At 35.1% G+C, this 24528-nt stretch overlaps 1 protein-coding gene and 1 pseudogene across 7 annotated transcripts in view; one reads left to right on the forward strand and one right to left on the reverse strand.

The window, feature by feature from the left end:
* UMAD1 (UBAP1-MVB12-associated (UMA) domain containing 1) overlaps positions 1–24528 on the reverse strand; it is a 307029-nt gene that overhangs the window by 173500 nt on the left and 109001 nt on the right. The gene's annotated exons all lie outside the window — the stretch shown is intronic.
* LOC143679034 (DDB1- and CUL4-associated factor 16-like) lies at positions 1362–10456 on the forward strand (annotated as a pseudogene).

A 24528-nucleotide genomic window follows, 5' to 3' on the forward strand; every position in this document is an offset into this window, starting at 1 on the left:
GTGATTATATAATACAGAGCAAGGGAAGAACAGAGAATTGAAATAGAAAAGGTAAAAGTCATTGGCAGTGAAAGTCTTTGGAAGACAAGAGAGTGAGGTCGGGGTGTTAGCTGAAGCATCATCATGGATGCTAGAACTCCATCCTAAAGGACTAAAGGAGCTGGGAAGGGGAAGAAGCCCCAGCAAATGGGCCGTGTGAAGTCTGGGCACAACCTCTAGCAAGTAAAAGATGGCAGTGGGAAAAGTCAGATGGTACAAAGCCAGGAAAATTGGGGCCTTGTTAATGAGGTGGAAAAGCAGCACAAGGAGAATGACAACGCTGACTACAAAGCCAAGTGTATGAGAGAATGAGCACTCTGAGACAGCTGAATCCCCAATTAAAGATGAAAATGAGCCATTTTTTTCAAACCCATGTTTGTTCAAGTCATCCCCACCCTGAGTTTAATGTGCATCAATGGCTTCTACCACTTTAAAATAAAAACCTTACCATAGCCCACACAGTTAGGCATGATATGAGTCTCCCTAATTCCCAGCCTCATCACGTACCACATTCCCTTCCTATTCTCTCCTAGTTTACGCCCTTTGTCTTAGTCACCAAAAGTGCTATGTTCTCTCCCACCAAAGGATCATTACATATTACTATTTCCTCAGTCTGTCTGAAACATTCTCCCCATCCTCTCCCCTCTCCATCCAGTTAACTCTTAAGCATAATTCAGCTCTCAGCTCAAATGTTACTTACCTAGGGAAGACCTCCTCAAACTTCGAAACTTGGTCATTTGCTTTACTTGTAGTTTTACACTTACTTGGATGATCATACAATTAAAGTCCATCTCCCCAATTGGACCGTCAGTTCCATGAGGGCACTGACTGTATTTCTCATTCATTTCACTACTTATTCCCAGTGCCTAGCAAAGTGGTGAACATACAGTAGGCCCATTATAATTGCTGTTGAATGAATGAACAAGAAGAAATATAATGAAAAAGCTGAGAAGTGTTGCTTCTATTCTAATAGTATCCATAGATACCATTTCTTGAGTGCTTCCTATGTGCCAAATATGGCTATCTCATCTAATCCATTCATCTATTTCTAAGATAGGTCTTTATCCCAATTCTATAAACAAGGAAACTGACACTCAACAAGATTAAATGACTTGCTTATGATGTCCTAATCAAGAAGTGCCAGAGCTAGGATTTAATTAGGTAGAGGTGACCACAGCATTACTGACAGTTAAGGCCAAATTTTTCCTCAGAAAAGCAACTCTAGATGCACACACATAAGTGTACACATACTAGCTTGACTGGTTTCAAGCTGGTGCTCTTCACCATGACATTTTATAATAAAAAGGAGAAGGTCAGGTGCTATGAGGCCCAGTGAATGTCAGTGGGAAACTGGGTCTGTGAAGAAGAACAGGTTTGGATGGGGAGAGTTTGATGAAATCTTGGAGAGGACAGGTAGCCAAAATCCTCATGGGCAGTCACAAAAGATCAGGTGGGGTAGGCCATGGTGGCTCAGTGGCAGAGTTCTTGCCTGCCATGCTGGAGACCCAGGTTTAATTCCCAGTGCCTGTCCATGCATTAAAAAAAAAAAAAAAAAAAAAAAAAAAAAAAAAGATCAGGCTGCAGGAGAACTCAGCATTCAAAAAGCTGAAACATTGATTCTACAGAGGTCATCCCTGAGGTGAAAGGGAGTAGTCATTCATTCCAGTGGGAGTTTGCAGAAGTTGACCAGTTCCTGCTGATGACAAAAGTCTCCTCTATATTCAAAATTCTGATATCACTACTTAGTACTCTTTTAAATGCTTGAGCTTCTTTTTACAGAAACAAACAAAATAAACCTATGACTCACCAACATGCAGACATAAGAGCAGTGTTCATTTGATAACAACACTATACAAGCTCTTTGGCATTTAAAATAGATTTCATACTTGTCCACAATGCAGGTCCAAAGCACACGGACCTCTATACCCACATAGAATATGTAAGAAAAGAAACTTCAATGCTTTACTTTCTACCTAGTTTGGTCAAAAATCCAAATGAGAGAAGAGACATTTACATGCTAACCACTCATTCCTCCAGATGTTTTAATATGAATTTTCAACAAATTTAGATTATCAGAAGGTAGCATATTTATACTCAAATTCACTTAGCCTTCACTGAAGGCTTTAGTTCTTCAGTAAAATGTCCTTATTTTCACTGAAAGTTTAAATGGTGTCATGGTCAGGTTCATGCGTCAACTTGGCCAGATGGTGGTGCCCATTTGCTGGTTGGGCAAGTACTGGCCTGTCTGTTGCAATGAGGACATTTCATAGAATTAAATCATGATCACATTGGCTGCATTCACAGCTGATTCCATTTGTAATCAGCCAAGGGGCGTGTCTTCTGCAATCAGCAATACTTAATCTAATCACTGGAAGGTTTTAAGAAGGATTCAGAAGAGACAGGCTCTCTTACTGCTTCAGCTGGCGAGCCTCTCCTGTAGAGTTCATCCAGACCCTTCATCAGAGTTGTCAGCTTTACAACCTGCCCTTCAGATTTGGGACTCTTCATTCCCACAGTTACATGAGACACTTTTATAAATTTTATATCTGCAGATATTTCCTGCTGATTCTGTTTCTCTAGAGAACCCCAGCTAATGTAAATGGAAATACATGAAATAAACATATAGGCTTCTTCTACAAAATCACTTCTGAATATACTAACCATACTTTTCCATAAATTCTTTTTATAATTTCTATGAGACAAGTTTATTTCTCCTGATAACAATGAATATTTTTCTTTTGTTTGGTAACTGGAAAGTTTGGAGTTAAATGCAAATACTATAATAGTCAGGGTCAGTCCTTCACTTTGGTGTGCATCAAAATGCTTGGTTGGGGAGGGGCTGAGGGAGATCAGTTAAAGCGCAGGTGCCTGGGACCAACTCCAAACCTATGGAATCAGAATTGACGAGAGGAGGCCCAGGCATACACACTTCTGACAAGCATCCAAAGTGATTCTGATACAGACTGAATGTGAGTTCTACCAGGCTAGGATTTTCATACATTTCCCCCTTTCTTTTCAATGGTCTGTAATTTTTAATTTCTATTTTAATGGTCTTGTGGAGTATATAGTCTTTATTGCAAGCTTTATTATATATTTTTGGAGGACAACAGAGTTTAAATTTAAGATGAATAAACAATTTCAAGTATTCTACTTCTGAATTACCCATTTGAAATAAAACTTGTGACTATATTTGAGGTTCCTGTGACATTTTTTTCTCCAGAGGACACACGTTCTCAAACAGATGGCTTTATTCACCCTCACCATACCCTCCACGGCACGCTGGAAGAAGAAACTTATTCCCTTCAAAGAAGAAAAATAAAGGCTCAAATCCAAGTCAGACTGAGTGTTTATTAATTCCTTTTGTATTCAAGACACAGGTGACTATCACCTCATCAGGACAGGTAAAATGCAAAGGAGGAGACTCTCTGAATATGAAAAGTTAGTGCCACTGAATATATCACAGCACAGCAACGCACCCTCTCCTGTTTGTACAGAATTAAAGAATCGGGACAGTTTAACTTGTTTTAGTTGATCAATCACTGTAGGTAGTTGTAAACAATCTTGAATAAGACTCAAAGTACAAGTACTTTCTTCTCACCTTATTTTTATCATGTTCATTTCACAAGTGAAAACTAATTAAAGTCTCCCAAATTTATGATCATAATATACTGTAAAATACTATAGTCACTAGGGTGCCAAAAAAAGTACTAATTTCCATGGCTTTCTATAGTTGGAATGATCTGAAAAAAGGTATAGTCAATTTAAAGTCCACTGTGAAATCCCTTATGATACTCAACTATTACTGTGGTTAGAGTGCATTCAAAAGTATAAGCAGATTGCATCATCACCATCACCTGCTCAGAAGTGCGTTGACGCTGGAGGTGGCTTCTTATATACACTCTGATGTGGGCTTGCCAGAGAGATTACTATTTTGCAGCTGGTTTCAAATTCAGTTGCTGTAATACAACTGCAGATGCAATAGCTTACCCTAATTATACTGCTCCAGTTTAATCTTTCCATTTGTAGCACACCATATACTGGATTGAATTCAAGATCCTGTATTGGTTTCAAATAGAAGAGACTTCCAAATCACATATTGTGAACCTACCTTACATGATGATCTTATTTCATCACTGTATCATTTAGATACACCGGGAGATGTTTTAGCTCCCTAAGCCTTCCTTTAATCTTGTTGAGGAAAAGGCAGGAAAAATTGACCTTAAAATGTTTTTTTTTAACAAAATAAAAGAGAAGTTACATCATCTTGAAATTTTTCTTAAATATTAGAAAATCTCTATTTTTCTCCCTGCTTGCAATTAAACATAATAGCCAATTCTAAGGAAATGAATCTTAATCAGTGGTTTCCAAATATGGCTGATTATCAAAATCACCTTAAAGGTTTTAAAAACCACTCAGATTTCCCCAGCTTCACCCTAGACCTACTAGTCACAATGTAAAGATGTTTCATTTAAAATGAATCCAAAGTTATATTAAGCTTATGCTGATACTGCTTCTGAGAATTAGAAAGAAAAAAAAAAAAGATAAGAATAGGTTCTGTCCATCTTGGGCAGGTCTTTTTTACCGTCTATTGTCATTGTCCATATTTAATAAATGTCTTGTGGCAAGAATGATGTCTATTCAAAAAGATGAGGTAAATAGGAACCTTTAAAATAAAAGAAGAAAAAATAATACAACAATCTCAGATCCACAGAAGCTCACCAGGGAAGAAGTCCAGGAGGAGATTTTTGGACTACAACTCATTTCCAAAACTAACTTTTTGGGCACATGTTTCAATTTGTTGGCTGCATATAATTTTCTTCAAAATAAATCAAAAGCATGCTTTTGAAGGTATATATTTTTAAATTTAGATTATGCATTTCTACTCTCATCTCTTAATAATTCATTCATTTGATGGTAGGTGCTGGCAATATGGTGGCAAACGAGAACAGATAACCCATGTTTCACCACACATATAGCATCATGTATGGCATTATTAAAAAAATGTAAAAGTTCTATGATAAATATAAAGTGCATTGCAAGAAATTCATATCCATGTATTTCAAAATACCTATGGGCATAAAATAAATTCATGTTATAGTCAACACATGATTTAGAAAAACCACTCTCAAGCTCTGCAATATTTCTCCTTCTCAAATGATGCCAGTTTTACTTTCCCTGATCTAAATTTATAATTTATTATACAAAAACGTGAAGTTAAATATCCTGCCACAACAGGTAATTCAACACACTGCAAAAATAATGAATCATCAAGTTAATTCCAAAAACTGGATACCCCTGAGGTAAACTCTAAAAGCTACACAACTATGATAAATAGAATGCATAGCACTTTCAGTCACTCTGTTTAATATTCTAAAACAAGTACATATCAAATTTAATTAATAGGCAACTTTCCTAAACAGTCTTTCATGGAACAGAATTTTTTAATATGACAACTATTAAATTGTGGCCAGATTTAAGCATGAGTAGAGGTAGCAGAAGTAAGATTTAAACAAAAACTTGAGGTCAAGATTTCAAACTAATTTTCTTACCTCGGCCACAGTTCCTGTTGACGAATTAATTTAAAACTAATCTTCGTTGTTTAAAATTTATTTTATTTGTTAAAACTAATGGCTGTTTTAAATACAAAAACTCCTTATTGTTGAGGACCTAAAGTGGGAAAATAGAATCCAGTACAATAGAGGCCAATGCTAACTAAGGATACAAAAGACCTGTACGCAGAAAACTACAAGAAATTGCTAAAAGAAATCATAGGAGACCTAAATAAATGGAAGTGTATACTGTGTACATGGATTGGAAGACTAAATATAGTTAAGACATCAACTCTACCCAAATTGATTTATAGAGTCAATGCAATTTCAATTAAAATCCCAACAACTTATTTTGCAGAAACAGAAAAACCAATAACCAAATTTATTTGGAAGGGAAGCATGCCCTGAATAGCTAAAAATATTTTGAGAAAGAAATATTAAGTGCGAGGTCTCACACTACCTGAATTTAAAGCATATTACAAAGCTATGGTGGTCAAAACAGTGTGGTATTGGCATAAAGACAGATATACTGACCAATGGAATGGAATAGAGTGTTCAGATATAGACCCTCTCATCTATGGACAATTTATCTTTGATAAGTTGGTCAAGCCAATCCACCTGGAACAGAGCAGCCTCTTCTATAAGTGGTGCTTGGAGAACAGGATATCCATATACAAAAGAATGAAAGAGAATCCATATCTCACACCCTATACAAAAAGTAACTCAAAATGGATCAAACACCTAAACAATGGAGCTAAGACCATAAAACTTTTGGAAGAAAATATAGGGAAAATATCTTATAAAACTTGTAATAGGAGGTGGTTTCCTAGACTTACATCCAAGGCATGAGCATTGAAGAAAGAGATAAGTAGAAAGTCCTCAAAATTAAACACTTTCATGCATTGAAGAACTTCATTCAGAAAGTAGAATGGCATATGCAATCTCATACACAATGGGAGACAATATTTGGAAAACCGCATATCAGATAAGGGTTTAGTATCTATAATCTATATGGAGATTATTTCATTCAACAACAAAAAGATAAACAACCCAATTTAAAAATGGGCAAAAGGCATACCCTCGATCTTGAGGCTTACTCTTGTGAAGCTTATGTATGTAGCAGAGAAGCTTAGACTACCTATAGGTGTGCCTAAGAGTTACTTTTGGAGGATGTCTTTTGTTATTCACATGTGGCCTCACTCTCTCTAAGCCAAACTCCTAGAACACCTAGGCAATACATAAGATTCCACAAGGGTTTCATGCACCAGTGTAACTTTCCAGAAACCTACAACCTCCAGATGGGTCCCTGAACCAGACAGATCACGAAATTTCAAGGGGCCAGCTTCTCCAGAACATCAGATAGTTCCATCTTCCTATCCCATGTTAGTGATAGCCCCTTCCAACATGAAAAGTTAGAATGGCTATAGCCCAAACACCCCTAAAGAGAGGGACAGAAAGATCAAAGGTGATGGTGGAGTTATACAGAGAAAGATAGGATTTAACAAATGAATATGATTGCTGAATCATTAAATTGTTATCTCTTTTAGTATCTTAGAGGAGCTAGAAGCAAAAACCTAAAATTGTGGAATTGCAACCCACGTGAAATTCTGAAATAAGTTCTACAACTAATTGTGGTTCTGTGCGTTGAAATTTATTGCTTTTTTGTATATATGTTATTTATCACAAAAAAAGAAAGAAAAAAGTCAATTATGATAAAAAAATATTTATGCCTTCTAGCCTCCTATATTCTGGAGCAGCTAGAAAGAAAAATCTGAGAGGATTGTATGGTAGCCCATGAAAGACCTTAGGATCTGTCCTTAACTACTGGTCGAATAGGGCTTTGAAAACTATTGCTTTTTCATTTCTTTACTTTGTATATATGTTACACTATACAATGAAAATTTAAAAAACTAAAAGAGTCCAATGTGAGTGGAACCTGTTCTTTACTTAATTAAAAAAAGTTCAGCTGCAGCAGATTATCATGAAAATAAAATGTGTACCTTAAACATTTTAGTCTACTGCACAATAAATAAATCATTTAATAAAGTGAATAATGTGAAGCTATTTAGAAGAAATACAATTTTTAAAAACATTGTTCCTTTACATTATCATAATCTTCCTTAAGATGATTACAAGCTGTTACTCAATGCCACATAGAATTATTTCTAGGGCAACCGTAATGGTGATGTAATTTTTGACTTTGGTCTTGCTCTTATCTATTTCTCATATTTAGATTCATCCTTTTCTACTACAAACTGTATGGTTTCTGTCATCTGTAATTTCATTTTGAAAAAAAACAACCCTGTTGTCATTAGCTTTTGATACAGTTGTTTCTTACAAAATCTTCAATTTGTCTGAAATAATATTATAACAATAAAAATGTTCTTCATCTCCTTGCAATTCGGGATTTTCTTAAGTCAGTTTTCACCATGGTCTAGTAAATGCTGAAATGGGATTTTTGCTCTGTGCTAATGCTATATTCTTTCTAAGTTTTTAAACAAATGTTATTTATTTTACATGACTGATAGTTCTGCCTTATACTCCTGTGCTGTTTTGAAAGGATTATGCCCCTAGAAAAGCCATGCTTTAATCCTGATCCCATCATGCCAAGTCAGCCTTTTCTTTTAATCCCTATTCAGCACTTTAGGGTGGAAATTTGATTAGATTATCTCCATTAAGATGTGACACCTACTTGTGGGTATCAATTAGAGGGAGATGTGACTCCACCCACTCCAGGTGGGTTTCGATTAGTTTACTGGAACCTTTTAAAAGAAGCAGCATTTTGGAGACAGCTTCAGAATGACGAGAGGCAGATGAGAGCCCAAGTAGCCAGAGAACTTTGGAGGTAAAGAAGGAATACGCTCTGGGGGAGCTTCATGAAACAGAAATTCTAGAGAGAAAACTAGCAAATATCACCAAGTTCACTATGTGCCTTTCCAGTTGAGAGAGAAACCCTGAACTTCATTGGTCTTTCTTGAGTGTAGGTAACCTTGTTGGTGCTTAATTTGGACATTTTTTATACACTTGCTTTAACTGGAACATTTTACATCTTAGAACTGTAAACTTGCAACTTAATAAATTCCCCTTTTAAAAGCTATTCCATTTCTGGTATATCGTATTCTGGCAGCTAGCAAACTAGGACAACTCCTTTTTCCCCAAAATATAGCTCAAGCCTTATATGTTTACATCACTTCTTTAAACGTTCCAAAATCTCCTGATCTGTGGGTTAAAGCAAAGATTTATTCAATGGTAAAACTATAACTTTTGGGTTCCATTTTCTAGGGTTCCGGTCTCAGAGATTCAAAGAAACAATTTACAGGAAGCATAGTAGTCCTTCCAGGTAAATTTATTTTCCTCAAGTGTTCCTATGTCAAAGGTACATATTAATGGGAAAAATTCTATAAATAACTCAGAGCCCAACTAAGTCTAATAAACTAAAAAGTATGATATCTATATATTTTTAATTCTAGGATTTGTGAATTGCAGTATAACAAAAACTTTAGTTGGTTAGTTCTAGTTGCACTTTGCCTATGGATATTGCAATTTAGTATTGTTTTACCCTGTTGCCACATGCTCTGGGTTTTCTATGTTTTAACTATATGGTCCAACAACTAAGTCACCAGCTTCCAAGAGCATTTGAACCACTCAATGCTCTGTGGAAATGCAATGTGGAAAACATCAGATCTTTGCACACGAGATGCTCTTGACAACTCATCCAGCCATGCCCCTGTACAAAAGTTGCTGCACTAGCAGACAACAAAGCGGACCACCAAGCTTCTTTTTGTTACCAAGCAGATATAATATCACTGTCAACAAAACAGAGTGCACATAGTGTCTCTTCACAATATCACTGCCAGTTGATATCATGCTAAGAAAATCAGCTTTGCCTCTTAGATGGTGGACCCTTCTTGGGTAGCCAGGATTTGAAGGACCATGCCACTGGTGAGTGACTAACACTTTCACACACTGAACTGGTCCGGAGAACTGAGATGTCAGATGAAGACCATACAGTATAATTTTGAAGAACTGCACAGTGTTGTACACTGGAGGTATACTGTGTGTGTATAATGCACTGAGACAGACAAATTAATCTTGTTGAAAGGGTTTCTAATCCCTTGTTTCTATTCACCAGTATTGGTGACTGGCTTAGATTGTTACTCTTTTCTGGGTCCTTATTCTATCCAATTTTAATGGGTCCCAGAAAATCCACCTTCTGATTCCTATCAGAACAGGAAATTTCCTATCAGAATAGGAAAGTGAAGAAAAGGAAAATCCTAACTACCTCAATGAGGGGTCTAGGGAAGAGTGGGAATTCCTCTAAAGAAGAGGATCCCCTGGTGCCCAACATAACACCTCTTGAGAGTCTTGCCTGGCAGTTCAAGTGCCTTTTCAAATATTCTACAACTTGGAAACTTCAAATCTTAAGTTTTAGCTGTATCATGCTAAACTCTTGGATCCAAGCACTCAAGTCCATATACCTAGAGAAACAGGTCTAAGACTGCCCCATGGCTTCCATAATGCACCCAAACTGGAGTCAATTCCTGAATGCAACCCCCCGCACCCCACCCACTGACTTCTTGTGGAGCCATCTGCCCTAGCCAGCTCTCTAGAGATCATGCCATTCTAAATGTAATACTGCCATTTGTCACCAGACAGGCCAAAGTAGAGCCACCTCCATACCTGAATACCTAAAACAGATCCCTAATTCTTGTGTTTCTGATTGTTTCTCTGGCTAGCTAACTAAAACAGCTAAGGAAAAAACTCACATTGAACCCATCAACACTACCTTCTCCTACACTGACTTATAAGAGGCAGTCAATATATTAACTATTAACTGGATCACCATGAAGGGCCATCATTTGTTCTGATATCTCTCAGAGCTAACCGAGAAAAGAGGACAATGTTAATCATTACATAGCCCTAGTTGGGAAAAACATACCTTTGCAACCAAACGATACCATTTCCTGACAAGTCAAATTTACCAAGTACTGAATTTATATACCCAAGGGTTTCATAACTCATCCATAGAAAATGTACATTTTGGACATCCCCTTTAATAGATGCTGTGGAAAAAATGAGAGCTTCACTGGAGAATTACTCAGAAGGGACCATATTATAAAAGATAATTGACTATTCTCCACTCAAGTTCTTCCCCCCAATTTATTCCAACTATCTGAACAGACTCTTAACTAGATATCCAGTTATTAATGGGAAGGAAAAAGTATGCCATCACCTCTTTTTCACCCAACCTTCAGAAGAGCCATTGTGGAAAGTCAGCTAGAGAGATAGTTGGATTAAACTGAACAACTGAACCAAAGGAAAATGGTGAAAAATATGGTACAAATATGGATTTCCCTCCTAACTTACAAACAGATATACCTGTATATGTCACCCTTGAAGGGTTCCTATTGGGGAATGTGGGGTGCAGCTTCAAACCTAGCCTATACTAGTCCAGACTTACTATGGTACCTGCAATTCAGCATGAACAATATAAATGATAGGCTCACACTAGGGTTTTTCTGGCTGAACTGGTATACAAGATTGTCCCTTGGGATTAAATAGCAACTATTCTATAGGGAGTGTTGCCTGAATCTTGGTACCCAGACTTTTATCAAGAGCAAATCAAACACATTTTTAAAAACCAATGGGATAGGATCAAGAGTACTTATGCTTCCAGTATTAACTTCGAATGGATTAAAAAGCTCATGTATATAACCTTTCCTGGAGTAGAATGCACTTTTCACATCCATTGCAAACTTTTTAGGAACCTTTGTAACATTAAAGAACTTCATCATAAAAAAAAATAGCCTAATAAAATCTGAAGTTTAGAGTTTTAGCAGCATTGTTTTTCTAAGGAGATTAGCTTTAGATTTTCTTCTAGCTGAAGAAGGAAGAGTATGTGCCCTTGTAAATGAATCTTGGCATGTTTATCTAGATAAATCAAAACACAGAAATCATCATCATGAGCATGAGAACATTAAATATTTTTGCATATCCTGCAATAAAGAATGAAACCTGTGTGTGGTCCTGCTTTACTGGGAATCTAAAAGGAATCAGAAAACAGACTTTTAAAGGCATATCATGTGTCCTTTTCCTTATTTTAGTTTTACTTTTTTCCATTCTCTATAATTAAGTGATGACTGCAATGCAACATCAGAAAGATTGAAGCAGCAATGGAATCATAAATTCTATAAGTGTGTAGGAACTTTAAAGACAGAGAAGAATGTTTATAACCTAGTGATTATTTCTGCTGAGTCTTAGTTGTCCTGTCTTGAGGAAAAAGGAGGGAACTGCCGTAGATAGAAAAATTATTCGTTAATGGAAAATTACCTCGGAAATATATCATACTGTTAATGTAAATGTTTGTACCAGAAACCATTCTTTTGGAGCTATTCTTTGAAATTGGTTTTATAAATATTATAAGAACGTGTTTTATTTTTTTAAGAGGGAATGGAGGACACAGGAAATTGGTCTTGAAAATTACAATATGTTGATATTTATGGAACCATTTTCAAAATGAGGACAAAACTAAGACTTTCTGGAAAAACACTGCAGGGGTTCATAACACTAGACCTATTTTACAGGAAATGCCAAAGGGAGTTCTCCATGTTGAAAGGAAAGGACATGAGACAGTATCTCAATACTGGATGAAAAAATAAAGATCTCCAGTATAAGTAACAACATGGGTAAATATAAAAGCCAGTATTATTTCATTTTTCCTTTGTAAGACTGTCTTATTCTTATAAGGTTTAAAATTCAAACATATAAAAAACAAGTATAAATCTTTGTCACTGGACACACAATACATAAAGATCTAACTTGTTACAAGAACAAGATAAAAAGGAGGGATGGAGGGATATAGGTACCAATATGTATAAGCTATTGAAGTTCAGGTGGAATTAACACAAACTAAATTGTAATAGATTTAGTGTGCAAAATATAGTCCTTGTAGTAACCATAAAGACAATATCTAAAAATCTACACAGAAGTAGTAGAAGTCATGTTATGCAAAATGACTCATTACTAAAGAGAATCTAAATAAAAAGAAAGGCAGTAATGGAGAAAAAGAAGAATAGAAAGGGTATAAGACTTACTAAAAACAATTAGCAAAATGGCAGGGGTAAGTCTTGTCTTATCAGTAATTTCCTCAAATGTAAATAAAGTATATTATCCAATCAGAGGGCAGAGATTGGCAGAATGCATAGAAAAATATGGCCCAACTAAATGCTGTTTAGAAGAGAGCCATCTTAGACCTATAGATTCAAACACGTTGAAAGTGAATGGATGGAAAAAATATTTCATGCAAGCAATAAGGAATGGGGTGGCTATACTAATATCAGACAAAAAAGACTTTAAGTCAAAACTGTTACAAGAGATAAAGAAAGGGAATGCATGGGTAGTTCAGTGGTAGAATTCTCACCTGCCATGTGGGAAACCCTCCTCCCCCCCCCCCCAAAAAAAAATGTTGTGAAGAAAATTCCCTATGATATACATATCACATATCTGCATTTGTGTGTATATTCATAGATACAGAAATACATACATACATACATATATATATATATATATATATATATATATATATAGAGAGAGAGAGAGAGAGAGAGAGAGGCACATTAAAAATACATAAAGGGCATTATTTATCAACAAATAATTTAACATTTACAAAACACATATGCATCTAACAGCAGAGCACCAAAATGTATGAAGCAAATGCTGACAAGAGTAAAGGAAGAAATAGACAGTTCTACAGTAATAGTTGGAGATTTCAATATACCACTTTCAATACTGGATAGAGCATCTAAATAGAAAATCAGTAAAGAAACAGAGGACCTGAACAACTCTATAAACCAACTAGATCTAACTGACAGACATAGAACACTTCACCCAACAGCAGAATACACATTCTTTATAAATGCACATGGATCATTCTCTAGGATAGACCATATGCTAGGGCACAACAGAAGTCTCAATAAATTAAAAAATATTGAGATAATAAAAAGTAACCTCTCTAACCACATGGAATGAAGGTAGAAATCAATAACAGAAGGAAAACTGGACATTTTACAAATGTGTCTTAAAATAGCACACTCTTAAACAAGACACATAAGAACAAAAACTATAGATATCACTTAGATGATTAGAAATAGCAAATTGGTAGAGAATGAAAGCAGATTAGAGGTTACTGAGGAAGAGGGGAATGGGGAAGGGAAAGGGAGAGGGTTTGAAAAAATACTCACTTTTTATACTTACATATTATTGACTTTTTAAATTAAATTGTGCAGTTACAGTGGCAAGTACAAATGTTTAGAAACAAACAGAGTAACTCTTGGAAAGGCCTCTATTTAACTTCAGGGGCAGAAGTATGCAAGTTCACCAGAGAAAAGCCTACATGCTACCAACATTCAGTGCTTATAGAAAAGTTGGAGAACATTAGTCAATCTACCAAGTCACTAAGTGGAGGTCAGTTAAGATTTCTCATGTACACTTTTCTTTGTCACATCTGGGATACATCTTTGCCAAAGAAATGGATAAAAGAGTCACTTAAATAGAAGATAAAGATTTGGAAGGTGTTAAAGAAGAATAGATTTTGACCTTTCAAATCCTTGTCAAGGACCGATGCTATAACTTCAATTCCTATTTCAAAAATACACTAATGTGGGTGAGCTATGGTGGCTCAGAAGGCAGGGTTCTTGCTTGCCATGCCGGAGACCTGGGTTCGATTCCCAGTGCCTGCACATGCAAAAAAATATACACTAATGTCAATACATTTCTTAACAAAGGCTTCCAAATAAATTGATTGGTGCACAACATTAAATAATGAAAGTCAATCAAAAATGTATTAAATACACTTAAATTTGTATTGAGTGAAACAAGACTCATTTTACAAAATAATTTTTTTCCATTTTGATAAAGATAATAATGTATTTTCACTAACAACGAAGCCTGACAACCAAACATTACCAAACTATAGTAGCTAAAGTTGTCCATCCTCAAAGCTATAAGCAGCACACTCAAAAAGCTAAAAATCACTCCATACACACCTCCCCCAACCCTGACAAAAGCACTTTATAAACGCCACGTACTAGGCTGTGAAGAAAGTCTCAACACATTTAAGGAAATTTTATCATTTGGAACAAATTCTCTGACTACAGTACATTAAATTAGAAATCTCAAACAAAAAGATACCCCAAAATAAAATCTCATATTTGGAAATCTTACATTTTAAAATAACTCATCAAAGAAGAATTCATAATAGAAATAGGAAAGTATGTAAAACTGCAACTAGTAAAAATAATACAAATCATAACTTGGATGTGGCTAAACCAGCACATAAAGGGAAATACAGGGTACTTTTAATTACTATATTAGAATATAAAAACAGCTAAAAATTGATGAGTCAAGGGTAAGCACCCAACTTAAGAAGTTAGAACAAGATGAACAAAATAAATCCCAAAGAAAACAATTAAAATTAAGCAAAAATAATGAAATAAAAAATAAATATAAAAGGAGAAACAACAAACCCTAAAGAAGATCTTTGAAAAGACTGAGGGAAATAATAGCAAAGGAATAAGCAGACTATATTAGGACAGAGGAATGGTAAAACAACAATGAAAATTTGAGAGATTAAAAAGTTAAGAAGAAATGATAAAAATTTTTCTAACCTAAAATTTGGAAATTTAGACAAAATAAGCAATTTCCTAAGGAAATATAACTTACCACTGAATCAGATATAGGCTAATACATCATTAACAGTAAATTCATTCAGTAGGTAAAAGCTACCCAGAAAAGGAACACCAAGCCTAGGTGATTTTACAAGTGAACTCTATTAACATGAAATCTTATTAAAAAAATCTTCCAAAGGATGTTAAAATAAACCGTAAACTAAAATAATTTATTTAATGAGTCTAGTATAAGACTGAACCAAACCTTGTAAGGATAGCACAAGAAAGTAAATGTCTAGGCCAATCTCACTCAAAAATATACGCAACAATCTCAAACCAAACATTAGCAAAATGAATCTAGTAATTTCTTTTTAAATTATCAAAAATAAAATACATTTTGGGGCTACCTCAGGAATGCAAGGTTACCTGAATATTAAAGAAATTATTAATTCATCACACTAATAGATTAAAGGAGACAAATCAATCTTGAGGTCTTTAAAAAGCATTTAATAATACTCACAGCCTATTTATAATTTTAAAAATATGTAGTAAGTAAATCAGGAAAAGAACTTCCATACTCTGATAAACAGTATATACCATATTGAATAGTTAAACATTATAAGTGGGAATTAGATAGATATATCATTTGCTTTGATAATCCTATTCAACATATCAGCAGTCATAGTGCAATAAGAGAAGAAAATGAAATAAAAAAGCATAAGAATTATAAAGAAACAAAACTTACTATTGACAGAGATTATGATTATCTACTCAGAAAATCCAAAAAAAATTTAAAGATGAATTATTAGAATAAAAAACTTCATCAAGATGTTTGGTATAACATTCATATACAGAAATCAACTACAGATCCCAGGTTTTGGCACCAAAATTAAAAATCAAAAAAAAAAAAATCAACTACATGGTTTTACACAATCAACAAACAGAAAATGTAATTTTTTAAATAAAAAAAATTATTGTAACTACAACAGTTGAAAAAGGAGTTTCTTTAGCAGCTGATTTTCTAGCTAAGAAATTTAACAAGAGTATATGTGGCTTTTACAGAAAAAGTTAAAAACTTTCCAATAATTTATTAAGGAAATTGTTTTCGTTTTCTGGATGCTAAAACACACATCATGCAATGGGTTGGCTTAAATAACTGGAATTTATTGGCTCATGGTTTTGAGGCCAGGAGAAGTCACTGAACCATCAAAGTGATGCTTTCTCCTAGAAGACTGTGGTATATGGGACTGGCTGCTAGCAATCCCTGGCCCTTGGCTTTTCTCTCACATGACAATGCACATGGCAGTCCTTCCTGGCTTTTCTTTTCTCTTCTGTGTTTCTTTGACTTCCAGCTTCTGGCTGCTCTGGGTTCTGAATTTCATTTTGCTTATAAAGAACTCCAGTAATAGGATTAAGATCCATTCTTACTCAGGTGGGCTACACCTTAACTGAAGTAACATCTTAGAAATATTCTTTACAAAGTGCTCTTTACTCAGTTTCCCCTGATGGTAACAACTTGAAAACTACAGTACAAGTATCACAACCAGGATATTGTCAGTAAGACAGTCAAGATACGGAACATTTCCATTAACACTGGCACTGACTAATCTATTCTCCATGTCTACAGTTTTGTCATTTCAAAACTGTTATTGTGGTAGGTTGAATTATGCATCTAAGAAGAAAAAGGAAAAAAAAATGTACTTAATCTTAATCCCATTTCAGTGGGTGAATGCATATATATAGGATCTCTCACAGATGTTGTTTTTGTTAAGGTGTAGCCCAACCAAATGAGTTTGGATCCTAATCCAGTTTAGTGGAGACCTTTAAAAGCAGAAGAAATTCAGAAATAATGAGAGGAAGCATGGGGAGAAGCCAGAAGCTGGAAGCCAACTGAATCTAGAAGAGAAAGGAGCAGACATCGCCATGTGATGGAAATGTCAAGAAACCTAAGGACTGCCAACCAACTAACCAGCATACTATTAACCCTGAGAGGAAGCCAACTTTCTGACCTGCCCTTGATTTGGACTTCTGGCCTTTGAAACCATCAGCCAATAAATGTCTTAAGCCAACCCACTATGTGGTATTTGTCCTAACAGGAAATGAAAACAGTTATATAAATGGAAGCATACAGTATGTAACATTTGGGATTGGCTTTTCTTAGTCACCATGATTCTCTAGAGATTCATGTAGTTTGCTACATATCAATAGTTTATTCCTTTTCTATTGCTGAGTAGTATTACATGGTATAGGTATTCTATATTTGTGTATGTGTATTTTTTTTTAAACTGTTTATCCACTTATTCCAGTTTGGGGCTATTGCAAATAAAGCTCCTATGAATATTCATGTACAGGTTTTTGTGTTAATGCAAGTCTTCAATTCTATGGGATAAATTCCTAGGAGTGCAATTGCTGAATCATACAGTCATTATATATTTAGCTTTTTGTTTTGTTTTGTTTTTAAGAAATGGCCTGACTATTGAGCTACTGCAAGAAGGAATGAAGTTGTGAGGCATGCAACTAAGTGAATGAACCTTAAGGACAGTATGTTGAATGAAATGACAGAAACAAAAAAAGACAAATATTATCACACTTAACTCATATGGACTACAAGATATACAAACTCAGAGAATTAAAGTTGAGAGCATGGGTTATTAGGTTGGAGCCTATTATAAAAGATCCTAGATTGTATGTTCTTACAGCAGTCACATATATTCAGGAAGTGTAACTAATATTTCTGAATTCTGAGATACTGAGCAATTTGTATATAACTTGGTTGTTCCCTGAAACTGCAGGTATTTATATGATACTTGAGACTCAGAGTTATAGCACTGAAGCTATAAAAGTCAGCATTACCCAATTCAGCAACTGTTAAGCTGAAAAAGTGATCAGACTTAATCTAGAAATATGAATAAAGCTGATCTAGATAGGACTAAGGTAAATTAGAATATTGGATAAAGGATGATATGACCCATATTTTCACACTTCAACCTCTGTGTAACATCAAAAGGGGAGATGTTTATTTGGTACAAAATTTATATTTTGGGTAGCACATTATCTAATTTAATTTGTATGGTCAGTTTACTTGAACACCATAATTACATGGACTCTTGAATAGGGCGTGAGATCTTGTTGGTCTGTATAGGTTACTGTGATGCCTGATATATCCCAGAGCAATTTGGGTAGAAAAAAAAAAAAGTATTTGCAAAGTCCCCTTGGGGGACTGAGGAGTAAAGAGGAATAAGTAAACTTCCCTATCTGGGGAATTCCTGATACTCTTGCAAGCAGGGGACCATGAATTTAATAGGCTGAACTCTCGATCCTGGGGTTCACCCCATGAAGCTTATTTCTGCAAAGAAGAGGTTAAGCCTACTGATAATTATGCCTGAATCACCCCTAAGAGAGCCTGTTTTATTGCTCAGATGTGGCTTCTCTCTCTAAGCCAACTTGGCAGGTGAACTCACTGCCCTCCACACTATGTGGGACATGACACCCAGGGGTGTTAATCTCTGACAATATGGGACAGGACTCCCAGGGATGAGCTGGGACACGATATCATCAGAATGAAAAAGCCTTCCTGACCAAAAGGGGAAAGAGAGAAATGAGATAAAGCAAAGAAATGAGATAAAATAGATATCCCTTTTTAGTTTACGGTGTATTGGAGTGGCTTTAGGAAGTACCTGAAACTACTGAACTGTGTTCCAGTGGCCTTGAGTCTTGAAGAAGATTGTATAACTATATAGCTAACAATGTGACTTGTGATTATGAAAATCTTGTGTCTGATGCTCCTTTTATCCTGAGTATGGAAAGATGAAGAAAAAAAAAGGATAAAACTAAAACATAATAGAGGGAGATGGAGGGTAAAAATCAGGTAGACTGAAATACTGTGGGTCAATAAGAGGTAGGGGCAAGGGGTATATTTCTTTTTATTTACATTCTAGAGTGATGTAAATGTTCTATAAATGCTCATGGTGAAGAATATACAACTAAGTGATGATACTGTGAGTCACTGATTGTATAATATGATTGGACTGTACATGTATGGAGATTTCTCAAAAATATTTTAAAAATAAAAAAAAATTTTAAAGATTACAACAGAAACATTAGTGAAACCATCTAAACAAAAGCAATGATTTATTGGTAACGACAATAAATGAAATATTGTCTGATGAGAATCAAGCAATTATCCATGAGCTGTAGCTCTGATTGCAATTATGGTGTTTGGTTGTCTTTTGTATCTTAGTAACTTTCTTCTTTTTTGCCAACTATTCATTTGTAGTCATTCATATTTGTTGCCTGACCTGGAGTACCAATAAAAGTAAAATATGAATATTCGCCTCCCACGCTGGAGACCTGGGTTCGATTCCCAGTGCCTGACCATGCCAAAAAAAATAAAATAAAATATGAATTTAAAAAAAGTACGCATTCTGTTGGGATGATGGAAAAGTTTTGGTAACAGATGGTGGTGAATGTAGCACAACATTGCAAATGTCATTAACATTACTGAATTGTGTATTTGAATGTGGTTAAAAGGGGAAATTTTAATTCGTATATATGTTAATACAATTTTTTTTAAAGCATAGAACTGTACAACATGAACAGTGAACCTAATGTAAACTATTAATAATATAATATTATGCCATCAGTTTTTACAAAGTTTCCACACTAATTCAGTGTGAATAGGGAAAATGGTGTGTGGGGTTGCAGAAATATCTGAGTCAGTTTCTTTACATTCTCACCATCATTTGGTGTTGTCGCTAACTTTTTATTATAGCCATTCTGACAGGTATATAGTGATACCTCATTGTGGTTTAATTTTTTTATTTTGTTAATGGCTAATGATATTGAACATCTTTTCACATATTTATTTGCCATCTGAATATTTTCTTCTATGAAATCTGTCTTCATGTAATTTGCCTATGTAGTAATTAAAATGTTTGTTTTATACTGTTGTGTTTTGAGAGTTCTTTATAATTCTATATACTAATTCTTTGTTGGATATGTGGTTTAAGTATTTTCTCCCACCCTGTATTGCCTTTTCATCCTCTTCAAACGATTTTGCAGAGCAAAGTTTTTAATTTTGATGAAGTCCACTCTGTCCACTTTTCCTTTCATGGATCATGCTTTCAGTGTCAAGTCTAAGAGCTTTTTGCTCAGCCCTACAAAGATTTTCTCCTACATTTTTTTTCTAAAGGTTTATGGCTTTATATTTTACATTTAAGTCTGCAGTCCATCTTCATTTGTGTGAGGTATGAGCGAGACTTAGGTCAAGACTCTTTTTTTGCCATGGATGTCCAATAATAGCACCTTTTCTAATAGATATCATCAAAGCAGAGTTGTAAATTATGGTATATTTATATACTGGAAAACCAAATGAAAATGGAAAAAATACAACTACATGCAACAATAGGGATGAATCCCAGGTACGTGTTGAACAAAAAGGCAAGTTGTGATTGCCGTAACATATGGCTTTAAAACCTACGAAACTTAAACTATAGGGGGTGTAAGAGTAGTTCAGTGGTAGAATTCTTGCTTGCCACGTGGGAGACCTAGGTTCGATTCCTGGCCCATGTGCTTCCAAAAAAAAGAAATTTCAACACATAGTGCTGCAATAACAGGATAGTTACATGGGAAAAAAGAATGAAATATGACATCCACATACAGCATACAGAAAAAAAAATAAACTATGGAACAATGGACATAAAAAATGTGGCAATACTATTAAAAGAGAATGAGTAGCACAGCATTTAGAGAGTGGAATTTACCTTTGAGGTGGAAATAAGAGGTATAAAATTTGAGTAGGGGCATTCAAGGGTAACGATAAATTCTGGTGGTACGTGCATTCTCTACTGCATTCTCACTCTGAATACTTTCTCACGTGTAAATAAAACTTGAAAAGGTTATTTTAAACACAGAGATTTGTATAAGCAAGAGCTAAAAATAAAAACCTAAGATCTGCCACATTAAGACCTTTAGCCCCAGCTGGTCAAAAATTAACTAGTAATACTGGGACAGATGTCTTCTGAGCAAACCCTTTGTGTCCTTTCAGACTCAGTGCCTGATTTTTTTTTCAAGTCCTGGGTTCTAGGGGGTCCACCTTCCTTCAACACAGTTCCTTCTGCTTTGTTTTACAGCATTCTTTCCTCTTTGGTTGGTGCTGCTAGAAATGGACACCAACATCTGACCTCTTCAGCTTATCCTCAGGATTCATCTTCATAAGAGATGGTGAGATGACATGACAAAGGGTGAGACTTCCTGGCTGTATTTGGTAAAGATCCATCCTAAACAAATTTATAATGTTCATATCTATAAAAATTATAGTCTAGAATCTCACTGCACAAATGCAGTATATACAAAGATGCTTTCTAAAAATGCTTAACAAATCCATACTGGAAGTTACACTGCATTATATAGTTATTCACAGATGTATGATTTGGATAATTTTGAGAATACAGATAAGAAAAGAAATGACAGTTCATTTCAAACAAAGAAATAAAACTTCTTGACCAGAAAAAAAAACACGTGCAAACTATGAAAGAATTTTTTATGCAAGGCACCAAAAAAAAGAATACTATATAGCTAAGTAGCACTGTTGTTGGTTAGGACTCTCCTCTCTCTCTCTCTCTCTCTCTCTCTCTCTCTCTCTCTCTCTCTCTCACACACACACACACACACACACACACACACACACACACACACTTTGCTTGTTATGAAATACTGAAAAGAGATCCATACAATATAACTGCCTCTATCTGCATATACACTTGGGTATTTGCTATCTAGTATTAACTCCTTTAAACTGCATATCAATGAGGAAAAAGTTCTAATATTCATGCCCTCTGTATCTGATGAAACCGTTTATCTCTAATAACCATAGTTGCTCATTTCATCAAACCAGCTTAGTGCTTTGTGATTACAAAATATAATTTTTAGATGGCTGAAACAAAGTACTTAGAAAAGTATATGACTGTTTTAATAGTAGTAGGATTTGCTTCTATTTTTGAGGTATATCCTATAGAGGGCAAATATATTGGCTCATTTAAAAAAGTTATTTTTAAATATTTCAAGTTATAAAGCACTGCTACTAATGTAAAAGTCTCATTAATTTCTTAATAGCGTATTAAACCTGGTCTCATTATATGTGAACTGGTGAATGCTGTCTAATAAATATATGGGTGATTGAATCAGGGTCACTGTCACTTGGGTAGCTTTAATACACAAACAGTTTTTAACATATATACGTCTATAAAGCTAAAGCTGAGCAATCATAATTTTATCTTCCTTCATGTACAAGTAGCTTATTCAGCATTCACCAGTAAATCAAGGGTGAAAGGGAGGGTTGTAAATCACAAAGAAAAGATTCATTTAATCTTAATTCCCACTTGAATCTGTGTAAAATGTTAAGTTAGACAGTTGAGAAGCTGTTGTTTTTGAATATGTAATTGCTATTTAGATGATAATGGCATGGATGTCGCAGTTAGAACCATGTTCCAACTCTGAATAAGGTCTTAATGAAGGAGGCTAACAGAAGAATGACGAATGAAATACAACAGTGTCAGCAACAGACCTTAATGAAGCAAATTACTTTCAGTACCTTTGTAATTCAGGAGGAGCTGTATAAAAAAAGTGACAACTAAAGGATCAAAAGCAGGACCTTTGCAAACTAAACATGCTTAAAACATGACATCACTGTCTGGGCAACAAGACATTGTGGAAAGCAGCCTCAATGTTTGGGTTTTACAGCTCACATCACAAAATAATTACATTAAAAGACCTGGCTGGCAAACCAGTTTCCTTAGAAAGCATCTTTATATTTCAAGTTAATGACATTTCTGAACAGAAAAAGAATTTAAATGCCCCAAGACATCCTGGCTGATTTTTAAAAAGGATTAGATGTTAACATTAATAATAGTTTTGAAGCAAAATGAGGCTGGATTCTGGATCACAGCAAACTAAAGAGGTGTTTGTTTTCTTTTAAGTTCCAAAATATTACACATACTTTCATTACCTGTTAAATTTATGAAGCTTAAAGTGCATATTACTTAATAAATAATGGAACCACTTTACATATTCGTATTTTAGGATCAATTACACTTTTGCCAAATCTCACTGAGGCAATTTGAGAGCATATGGCATTCCCATTGCCAAAAGGAATATACATTTAACATGTTGAAATAAATGATTTACCCAAGGTAACATTGATGATGGTGCTAGACAGTGAACACAAGGCTTCTGCCTTCCAAGGAACTCATTTTAGGCAAGTAAAAAGTGCTAAGATTACAAATTTAATTTGATATCCATAAGGATATTTTCTCAACTCTTCTAGGTTGAAATAATTTCTCTGTGGTGAGAACATTCACTCCATGTTAATATTCTAGGCAGCCTGAGGAGGTTTGTGCCACATTGCACACAATCACCACTGTCCAGACCAGTGCCCACCCGGGGTCACGGAAACCTGTTCTGCCTATTAATCTCCACTCCTCAAATATATGAACAAAGAGCAATCCTGCTGACCAGAGAATGCTACTGTACTAGTTATGTATTTAGGATCAGAAAACAATTCCTACTACTAATCATGTCCTGACACAATCAGGTTACAGTTTCTGGAGACTGACTGGAAATGTTTTGACTTCAAAGATAAGGTGACAAGAATATAAACAAACAACATGGATGAACCTTGAAAACATTATATGCTGAGTGAAATAAGACAGACACAAAAGGACAAATATTATTATGAATTCACTTAGAGGTATCTGGAATAAGCAAATTCACAGAGACAGAAAGTAGATTAGAGGCTGCCAGGGGCAGGGCAGTGGGAGAAACAGGAGTGACTGCTTAATGAGCCTCTATACATATAATTATAACAGTGCCAATCACATGGTCAGGGCTCAATTAATATTAATTACCATTATTCTTATTTCTATTGCCTATTAGTATGTGACTCTGATGGGTTACTTCAGTTTTGTGTACCTCATTTTACACAACTTTAGAAACAATGATTTTTTTAGGCATAATTTAAATGAAGCTTTTCCAAGTGCTTAAAAAGACCAAAAATATTATGCGAGTTGTTAACACTGTTGTATTATTAGTCTTAATTTTTCTTTTTAGAGTCACTGAGCCCATCCTCCTTCTGCAGATGTTTCCTGAATTTGTCCCTCTATCTCCTCCAATCAGATGCACTGTAATCGGCAAATCTGTACCAGTTTGATAACATGGCCAGCCTCACTAGTTTAACTCTTCTGGACTTTCTTAAACCTGTCCCAAGAATTGATTTATTA

Source organism: Tamandua tetradactyla, chromosome 1 (assembly GCF_023851605.1).
Source record: "Tamandua tetradactyla isolate mTamTet1 chromosome 1, mTamTet1.pri, whole genome shotgun sequence".
Taxonomy (NCBI): domain Eukaryota; kingdom Metazoa; phylum Chordata; class Mammalia; order Pilosa; family Myrmecophagidae; genus Tamandua; species Tamandua tetradactyla.